The sequence below is a fragment of the Leptosomus discolor genome, chromosome 6 (assembly GCF_034619465.1).
Source record: "Leptosomus discolor isolate bLepDis1 chromosome 6, bLepDis1.hap2, whole genome shotgun sequence".
NCBI lineage: Eukaryota > Metazoa > Chordata > Aves > Leptosomiformes > Leptosomidae > Leptosomus > Leptosomus discolor.
Genome location: NC_141396.1, coordinates 62,921,923 through 62,933,054, shown reverse-complemented (window position 1 = coordinate 62,933,054; position 11,132 = coordinate 62,921,923).

The following is an 11,132-nucleotide window of genomic DNA, read 5'->3' as shown; positions in this document are numbered from 1 at the left end:
GTGGAAAGCATTTCAGTGCATAACCCAACAGACAGAAGATCTTTAAGAGGGAAGGTTAGAAGCTGACTAAGATTCCTATCCAGCTGACTGATGATAAACGTAAATACAATTTCATAGAGAGCAGAGGCACCCTTTTCAGTCCCACACGAAGGGATTGATCAGGGAAGGAGCTTAGGACTGTAATAAAAAATTCAGACTCTTCACTTGTAAATACAATGGTTTTCAGATGGCCAAATCTTCTTTTAATCACCACTAAAGGTAGTACACGAGCCAGCAGTTCCAAGCCTGTGTTTCCTTGCAGATAATGAGGTTAATTGACAACTGCAGCATCCTGATAAGGCCTGGATGGAAGATGAAATGTAGGCCCAGAGACAGATTGAACAAGATAGCTCTAATGACCAGCATTAACAACGATGCTGACTGTTATTAAATCTGTGCCTTCATGGGGAGAAGTTTCCCCTATATGTGGTTTGTGTCGCAGCAAATAATCTAATGACAGCAAATGAGGCACTTAAACCCAAGAAACCTGGTGCGATGATTTCTAGTGATTTGGAGAGTTATACACCCGACAATTAGGAATGAAAGACACAACAGGGGGTGTGTTTTGACAAGCAGTTATTTTAAAAATGTTTCAGAGGGAGAGAAGGCAAGATTCGCTGTGATCCTCTTTGTCTATGCAAAAAAAAAAAAAAAAAGAGTGGGAACAGTTATTTGGTGTATGAAGAGGAGAATACCGTAACTGTTTTGCTCTCTATACTGTTTCTGTGGAATTCACCCAGGAAAAATATATGCCCTTGTGCACTGCTGCTGAAAAAAAGAAGTAGCTACTACAGTTTACAGAAATTGTTTCACACTATTTATCTGCAAAACAGACATTTGCTGCTAAGCAGGTCATACCAGGCTCATTTTATAGTCTTTGGTGAGAAATAGGCAGGTGCAAGTCATATAGCATATTTCCAATATTTATTTTAGGGTGAGATAAATCGTGTCCTGGTTTCCGCTGACTGTTTTCACTGGCTCTCCAGTAACTGACAAGTCAAGAGGGAAAACCTCCAGTAGAGATATTTCTATTTCAAAAAATTGATATTCAGCTGTATAAACCACAGACTGAAATACAAAAATAAAAATATGACTTAGAGATGACTGGTAATGGTCTAATATGAACATACCATATTGGAAGGAAATGAGGCCTTCTGATAATCTCTTTAACCTAATGGGAAAAGGCATAGGAGAAGTGGCTGGAAGTTAGTGTCAGACTACTTCATGTTAGAAATAAAGCATGCTTTTAGTACTTAAAATAGTAAACAACTCTAAGCCAAGCCATAAATCCTTCCTTTCTGATATCTTCAAATCAAAATTAATCTCTTTCTGGAGAGAATGTTTTAGCCAGGCACAAATCATTGAGCACAGGCTCAGCATGGGCTGAATTTCATAACATTATACAATCATAGAAACATTTAGGTTGGAAAAGACCTTAAGATCATTGAGTCCCAACGTAAACCTAACAGTGCCAAGTCCACTACTAAACCATATCCCTAAGCACTACATCTACGTGTCTTTTAAATACCTCCAGAGATGGTGAATCAACCACTTCCCTGGGCAGCCTGTTCCAATGCTTGACAACCCTTTTGATGAAGAAACTGTTCATAATATTCAATGTAAACCTCCCTTGGCGCAACTTGAGGCTGTTTCTTCTTATCTTGTCATTGTTACTTGGGATCCAAGTCCTCTCCATCCAAGAGAGAAAAGAACAGAATCCTGCCTTGCTAGTGTAGGTAGTATGATCACATGGTTAATATATGGACAGAGGAAAGGCAGGAGAGGAGCTCTGCTCTATTTGACATTCTCCCTCAAGATTTCCAAGTTTGGGTCTGGAGAAGAAGCTGATATTCAATGTCTTCCCTGCGCTTAAAGAAAAGAGCTTAGATACTGCCCATAACGTTGCCCGTTTATCCTCAGAGACTGTACAAAGAGATTCACAGAGTATTTTAGACTAATTAAATCATCCTGTTTGGGTCATACACATTCTTCTTATGTGCATCTCAATGTTTCAGTTAAACACCTCGTGCCTGTAGCCTGGCTTCTGCCTTCTGCCACTACCTAGTGTTATCAAATCTCCTATAACCTGCTATATCTGAATTTTATTCATTGACTTATGAATTATTTATTACAAAGGACCTTGGCTGTGTGTCTAATCATGGGATTATAATTATATTATAAATAATTAATTAGGAAAACAGCCTCATGTTTGACAAGACTGTTTTTGCCATTTTGTCAAACACATTAACCTTGTTAGAGGCATGTGCTTGTTTCATCCCATTATCCACCAAACACCTGCAACATCAGTACACAAAAAGTTATCTGTCTTTTGCCTGCAGGAATAATTTACTTTTTTTTTTTCACTGATGATAGCTGTGTCTTACTCAAAAGTCTTACGAAAACAATTAATGCAGATTTTGGCTATCTCTGCCTGGTCCTCTGTATTCCCATGACATTGCTGTTTCAGGTCCCTTAGGTGACTCAAAACCTGACCTGTCTGCAGATCATGCGGGGAAGTAGCAACTGGTGCTGATTTGGGATGCACTAACAAGAAAATATTTCAGCTGACTTTAACTCTTCTTTTTTTTTCTAATTTGTATTTTTTTAATTGTCTGTCCATTGACTGAAATGTTCTTTTGAACAAAACAACCTTTTATTTTATGTGTCTACCTGCAGAATATACCTGCAAGGAGAGAGACCACACGGTGCAAACAGTGAAACACAGAGAAAACCTTATTCGTAGATTATTTGCTTTCCAAAGACATTTCTAAAGAAGCTATTGGTCAATATTGCGACTCTTTAGCATAGCTCATGATCTTCAGCTGACTAGATGAACAATGTACTTGCAGGTATGCATGAAAAGAACATTTATAGCAAGATACTGAGATACTGTAGGTCCTTATGGGAACTTCTTTCCAAGCACAAGGGAGAGCCCAAGCAAAAAATCACAGGGGAAGATCACTTTAAAGCTTCGTGAAACTTCATCATTTCTGGTGTGGATTTTGGAGATGAGGATCACTCTTTTTCTCCTAAAACCAGACTTTGGACTCTCTGCAGAACAGATTGACAGATCATATGACTTTACAGTCCTAGAGTTTTGATTTGTAATTATGACCATATAATAAAAATTCTTGTTGATATTTTTTCTCCTGTTCCTCCTCTCCATTTCTTCCTCTGTTTTCCCTGGTCCAGAAAAAAAAAAATTAATTTGGTCATACATTTATAGAACTTTTTTAATTTTTCATAAATTTTTCTTTCATGAAACATTCAGATTGCGGCTGTCAACTCCATTTCCCTCTGAAACGAAAACTTACCCCAAAATATTTTCTGCTATTTAAGTTTCTCTTCACAAAAATGTGATTTTTCAGCCAAATAATCTTGTAATTATCCAGAAGTGGGTAGTTTTATTCAGTCCATGTTGAGCATAAAATTTTTATTTAGAACACACCGCTGCAAAATAGGATAGCAAAAGTTGTCACGTAGAAAATATCCTTGATTTAAGCAATCTTTGAACTTTTAAGCCCCTTAGAAAACACATGCACAAGGGAAGAACTTGCTGTATGCCAGATTATGCTGTATACAGCCTTAAGGGGAATTCGATCTTCCTGGGCACACCTTGAATTTAGCGGCCCATTAACACTGCTGATGACAGGTCAAGCTCTTTCTTTTGCCTAGAAATAGTCTTGCAGCTTTCTACTTCTGTGTAGTTGAATAGTCACTACTGTCAAATCGATGAGTGCCCAGACTGACCTGATGGCTGATCTTTCAGCAGCAATAGATCCCAAGTCAGGCAGTCTGGGACTCTTGCATACGTCTGTAACTGCCTTTCTACCCCTGGAAGCAAAGCTTCTGACAGTGAGTCAGAATAATAATGAACGAAAAAAGTCCACAGATATACCTGAAACAAATGAACTGCAACAGTTTCTTGAAAGGAAATGACTGCTTCTGTGATTTGCGTACCTCCTTTGCTCTATAAACTGCCCAAAATTGGACAGCACAGTATTTAGTTATGGTCAGTACTCTAGACACCTTTGTGCCCCATAAATAACTTTTATATTGCCGAATTCTTCACGTGCACAGAAAGTCTTTTCTTGTCATCATCATGATTCCCTTGTGTGTCATCTCTACCTTCTGGCAAGTCGCCATTTTTGTTACTTTCTCTTGAAGAACTTCCTCTTATTTCCATCTTCTTTTCAAACTGAAGTCCTGTTCTGGAGGAAAACAAGATTTTAAGAATGTCTGGATAACACACAGAGACCTTAGTCACATCCTTTTTGATTTTAGTTTTCCAGTCCTCCTTAATTTCAATTTTTAAGTTTCCATAATTTTAGTTTTTACTGACCTTTTTCTTAATCCCTTCCAGTTGGATTCACAGCTAGACAATCAATCAGAACAATCTTTGCTAAAAGTTTAATCCATGTAATTCAATTCTCAGAGCTTTGTTCCTGATGCAAGCTTCTAATGCTTTTTCAGCTATCCTAGGTTACACGGAACATCCACATGGGACTAGCAGGTACCTCACAACACCTACAGGAGAGCAATGCCTTCTAGATCAGCAGCTGGAAGATACTAGAACAACACACAAACTTGAACAAGCAATGATGATAAGATATAGTGCAGGATGACTAGCTGACATCAAAGACTAAGTTTTTCATCATCAGCCTGCAGTTAGACCAGCATAATCTGACTATGAAGCTGCAACCTTGTTGAGACCTGCAACTCCCAGCTGAGATGGGAAAAGAGGTAACTTCTTACACAACCTCATCTTCAAAGGCTGCCTAGCCATGTTTTCAGGTCTTTTTCACCATTATTATTAGTGTATCATAAGAAGACTAAAAAATAAAAAAAAAATCCTGGCTCTTCTTGAAGGTATTGGAGGAAAAAAGAATGTCAATCTGCCCATTGTTTGGTAAAATCTAGAGTATTCTCAAGCAAAGAGTGAATTGCACCATTTTTTGTGTCTGTTTTGCTGCTTATCAGGGATAGCTGTATCTAAACTGCTAGGAAGGTCATTGTCCTGGTCATTCTGGAACAGTCAGGACAGACCAGTCAGTTATCTGTGAACAATCAGTCATCCTGACCGTCCTAACTTTCTGCAGTGCCTTAAGACCCTCTTTTTTTCCTATGTGCATGCCTGGGCTTCCATCCAAAAGGAACTGAGGTACATAACGGGACAGTTTTTTCCTGGCATGTAGTTGAGGGGCGTTAACCTGCTTCTCCACATCACATCTGCATCTTCTGACACCCCCAGGGTGGTGGGCAGGCTCTAGTCACATAAGAAGACCCACAGGAACAAAATTAATACAGATCAATTCCCTAGACTCTGTGTCTGTATGTTAAATGTCTATAATGTCAGTGTTTACTTTTAGTGAGCTGGACCTCACTCATCCTCCCCTTACAGGTGTATATAACATCAGTTGAAGATAACAGAATAGATTCTTTTTTATTATTATTTATTTATTTTTTCACTTTGGCCCTTTCAATCTGTAGCATTGGCACAAATTGGCCCAAACTGAAGAAGGGCAGTTCACCTCTGAATTTTTCATTGCAGGAGTATTTGCCTGGGGTAAAATAAATGTGCTGGGCTCTTATGGTTCTATCTCCCTCCATCTCAGGCAAGAATTGTTTCTTTCTACCTGGTGTCCCGAGCCAGAAAGAAGGTGATTAGATGGAAATTACCCCATTCTGATCCCCCTGTGAGAAGACTGACAAAGTTGAAAGAGTGTCTGGTCAAAAGCAGGGTTTCCTCCAGTGGCATCAGGAGTAACATCCATCAGCCACCGCAGATGTGGGAAGTCTCCATCTGGTTGCACCACCATTTACCTGTGCTACACAGAGATGATCTCTCAGACCTGGTGTAATAGGGGCACTATTACAACATATTCATACTGACACAGGAACTGGGACTTTAAGAAAAAAAAAAAAAGGAAAAAATTTTGAGTTTCATTTAAATTGGGCTTTCATCCACAGGGTGATTTTATATTAGATACAAGGTGTCTAGGTAAAATTACTGGAGATGCCCTTCTCTTTTTGCTGACCACAGAGGGAACTGATACAGATAGTTTGGATGTTTTTATATTGCTAGGTGAAATGAATTTCAGTCTCCTTTCTAGGACTTGCAATAGATATCATTACAATTGGGAACACTCTGGTTCCTTCATACATGGCAAGTATTATTTTTTCCTTCATTGTCATTCAGGTGAAATGTTAGAATAATATTTTTTTCCTTTCCTGGCTAATGACTGTTAAGCACCAGCTTCAAAATTTACCCCTTCCTGACCATATTAGAAAATAAACTGGTTTTAATCAATTCCATATCCATGGTGGGTTATCTTTAGGATTTTTACTCATTTGAGCAAGAAGTTCAGATTTAAATGTCAAGTTAATATTTTGGAATTCCAAAGCTTTTTTTTTCAGTGTCTACCGAATTAATGATTTTTAGTGGCAAGAATATGTAAGAAAAGGGCTATGCACTCAAGCTGACCTTGGAGTCATATCTTTTGAATAAAACTGGACAGGGGATGTTCAAAATCTCTGAAAAACAGATCAGACAGTACATCTGTTGCTACAGTTGTGTATCTGCTTCTGCTGCTTATTTTTCAGCTGAAATAACAACTCTTTGTTTGAGAATCCCCATTAGTTGCTGTGGAGATAATTACGAGTCCAGGGGAAAAAAAAAGGCAATTCTAGGTGAGTATATGAAAAGAGGAAGAGAGAAATTCCTGGAGAAACAGAGATTTGTGTGCAGATTCCTTAATAATAAAAAAAGAAAAAAAAAAGAAGCAAACAGGAGGCTCTGGGCTAAAAAGCTGACTCTAGGCGTCTGTGTGAAAGAAAAAGAGACAAGATCTATCACAAAAGAAAGGAAAGGAATTACCTTTACTATTCATAAGCACCTTTAAAGTAGACGTTTCTGCCTGAGCTAGTTCCCCAGGGATCCTTCAGAAGCTCTAATCAATCCAGTCGACGGACAGTAAGCTTCAATTTGTCTCATCCTCAACCAGACAACAGCAGGTGAGATGAGCCATGCTGCACAACTACCTATTTTTGTCCACTGATGATCAAGGAAGCCTTGAGGGAAGAAACTCACATCCACGTCTGCATTGCAGACATCTGATCAGAGGTGCAGGAAATCCCACCCAGACAGCAGAGCCGGTAAATCCAACACGTCATATGCAAGGAGTATCTGATGCCCCCACTCTTTATGCCTCATATTTTCTCACCATGTATCTGTTCTGGTTGTGATAGACACACTGGTCAGGAAGTAGGGAAGAATTTCTCCTGCATCTGCTACACGGCAGGCCCAGCTGCCAAGCTACCAGTGAAAAAACAGATTTGACATGAAAGACGCCTGCAAAGGTGATAGATGGTGACACTATGCAGCAGCCAGAAAACAGACACTACATTACAGGGCTCTGTGCTTACAGGAGCCATCCAAGAAGTGTTACACTGTCACATAATCCAGATCATGCATTAATTCAGGTACAAACTGAGCAGCACGGTCAAAGGCTGCGGAAGGGCCACCATTGTGACCAACCATCTGGGAACTGAGCTGAGGAGTACCTAACCCAAAACCAGAAGGTAATATACCTTGACCTGCAAAATCGAACCGCTCTAGCAAGGTAGTAGAACAACTCTTATCTTCTCTAAACTGACCAGAAAAAGACTGATGACTTGCATCTACATGTCTTATAAAGAACAGATGAAAATGTATTGTATCTTTGACTGTGTCTGTGTAACAGAAACATCAGCCCTGGCATTCTGGAATTCACATCTTGGGGTATAGCTTATATATAGAGATATATCTTGAGATATAACTTGGATGAAGGATAAAACCACTCCTGCACAGACAGCTGAGGATTTGAGAATTGAGTACCATAAACACAGGCTGTCATACAATTGACTGATTTTGAACGCTGCTCCTACGCTCAAGTTGGCTCAAGGAAATAATTATTTGTTCCAGGCCTTTGGGCTGTTTGGTGCTAAACTCCAGAACAGTCCTCAGCTCTGGGAAAGGGAAAGCGAAAGGACTATTCCATCCCAGGACAGGATTATCTCCTTTCCTTCCTTCCTCTCTCCCTCAAAAAAGACCCTTTGATGTTTTCTTCTTGAGTCAGGTTTTGTGATAGAACCTTCTTGGATTTATTTTCACACTGTACCAGCTTCCCCTCTGGAAATTTCTCTTTCTTGTAAGAACAAAATTAAAAAGAGTCACTGGGGTAGATGATACATAGATTAGCAAATGGTTCTGCACATTACCGACTCCATCACCCTAGCTGCCCTTTGCAGGTTAAGCGGGAGCTGAGAAGTATAAGGACAATTTATAGATAAGACTGTTCCAGGAAAAAGATCAAGACCTCTTTGAATAGTTGAAGTTGTGCTGCAATTGTCATCTTCAGATTTTCTTGCACTTTGGTGTGAAATATTTGATTACAGCACATACCAAGCTGATCAGATGGGGTACAGCTATAGACTATTATGATTTTTCAGTTACCCTGGCTTTTACCAGACATTGGGAATTTAGTTGATACGTATTAGTTGAATTCTTCTGAAGACATTAGTTTTTTCACAGATTCCAATGAGCAATTTGTAGCTTGTAAAGTCATTCCCTGGTGACCTCAGTCAAGCCTAAACACTTATATCAGTTAGCAAGACCTGACATGTTAACCTTTGTTGCACTACCTGCAAACAACAGGGTTTAATAGGCTGTGAAAGAACATATTTAACTATTTAAAAAAACCCAAAACCTAAGGCAATAAAAGACTACAAATTGCTACAGTAAGAAGAAGAAATCAGTGCAGGTCCAATTCTCAAATACAGTAAATTGGTGTGATTCCAGTAAAATCAATGCCGCCCAGTCAAATTACACTTGTTGTGGATCTGGACCCAAGAGGATAACTACGTGATAACACTGAATCAAAGGCAGATGAAAACACTGTTAAACAGAACTAAGCATTCCCATCTCCCTGCAGAATAAAGACAAAAGGGAAAAACAGGTCATGCCTCTGTTGTCTTTCCACAGCTTCCAAAATAATCGCGGTTTACTGCTAACACAGACTGATGTATTTTAGCACTACGTACTGCTGTATTTATGCACACACTCACATGCATGCACACAGCACCATTTTAATCCACATTTTTCATTTCTTTCCATTATCACAAATTAAATTGTAGCCTTGATGACTCTGGATAATGCACATTGAAAGTACTCTTCTTGAGCTGTGATTCTAAATCCCCAAATGTATTTGTATAAATAAAATGCCGAGGGATCATTCCTCTGTCATTTGATATATCAAAAATTAGAATATATTTTTTCCTGTGTGCTCCTCTGAAGCAGGAAATAATTTTCTTTTTCCTTTACTGTAGCACAATCAAAGTTTGTAGACATCCATTCAGTAGTTTAGCTTAATCATACTTATGCAATTACTGTCAGAGTTTGACATTTTCCTTTCACCTTTACTGTTCCCCAGAGATTAAGCTATCAACCCTTCAAGATCATTGCAGTTGTTTACATGCAGGTAGCAAAAGGAGTCTCAAAGAGCTAGAAATCTTTATTTCTAGCTCCAGCATGAGCCAAATTCTCTGTACTTTTGTTTTAGTTTTTTTTTTATTTTGTAGCATGGAAGCAGTATCTGTACATGAGAAATGGACCAACTAGGGGAACACAAATGTTCCTCTCTAAGAAGTTTAAAACAGTAATACAGAAATTTTAATGGAAGGATACTGTCAAAGGTGTTCATTTTTCTGTAGATGTGGTAGTAACACCCATTGAATTTAAGGCCAGGAGATACAATTATGGTCATTTATTATGGAAAACACAAACATTAAAGTTTCATTTTGTGGCTCCTTCATACAGCTCACAGTAGGCCTAACTCTCTGCTGATCTGTGTCTTCATGTTATCATTTACTTCCCATAAATGAAAAATAAATGGGTTTAAAGTTCAGGACGGAGCATGGCTGGGATGGTGAGAGTTGTGGATGGGAGGGAAAGCAAATGGCAAAACCTACTCCCAGAGTTACAAACCCATTTTGATTTACTGTAACTGACAATGGTCGTTTTGCAATGGAAATCAGATACAGTTCAGCAAAGACTGGAGATATTAAATTGTGCACCTGGCCTGCACCAGAATAAAGAACAACTTCTGATTTTCATAATTCTTTGAAGGTGCTTGCCCACCATCTGCATAGGTGCCATATTCTAGCCATGCGTTTGGCAATCATGAGGCTACCTTAACAAGTTAGGAGGTTTCAAAAAAATTAAAAAGCTGTCCTGGTTTCAGCTGGGATAGAGTTAATTTTCTTCCTACTAGCTGCTACGGTGCTGGGTTATCAATAATGTTGATAACACACTGAAGTTTCAGTTGTTGCTAACAAGTGCTTATCCTAAGTCAAGGGTTTTTCACTTTCACATGTTCTGCCAGCGAGGAGGTGCACAAGAAGCTGGGAGGGAGCATGGCCAGGACGGCTGACCCGAAGTAGCCAAAGGGATATTCTCTACCATAGGGCATCATGCTCTGCATATAAACTGGAGGGGGAGCAAGTTGGCCAGGAGAGGCCAATCACTGCTCCAGAACAGTCTGGGCACTGGTCAGCGGGTGGTGAGAAATTGAATTGTGTGTCACTTGCCTTTTCTTGGGTTCTATCTTTTCATTATTTTCATTATAGTCATTATTATTATTATCATCATTATATCATAACATGGGAAGCGAAGGGAAGGGAAGGGGAAAGGTCAAAAGGGAAACCACAGCTCTTAGATGCCTTCAATATCTCTCCAATTTAACAATCAATAGAGACACAGTGGTATCTCCAGAGGGAACTTCACTTACTGAAGGCATGTTTAAGTTGAAAAGGAATATTCTGGGTCTATCTTTTACTCTTCATGAACTATAGAAGCCAAACCAACTAGAGTAAACTCAGTACTCCTGTTTTGAAGGATAGTCCCACCTCTCCCTCAAAGGAAATCTTAAATTTTTGCCAAGATCACAAGCCAGCCTTAACTAGACAGGAAAGATGAAAATGTGGAATTTTTTTCTTAGCAAACAAGAGATAATGTAGCTGGCAGGCAAAGGCAGGCAAAGCCATAGGGAAGCAAT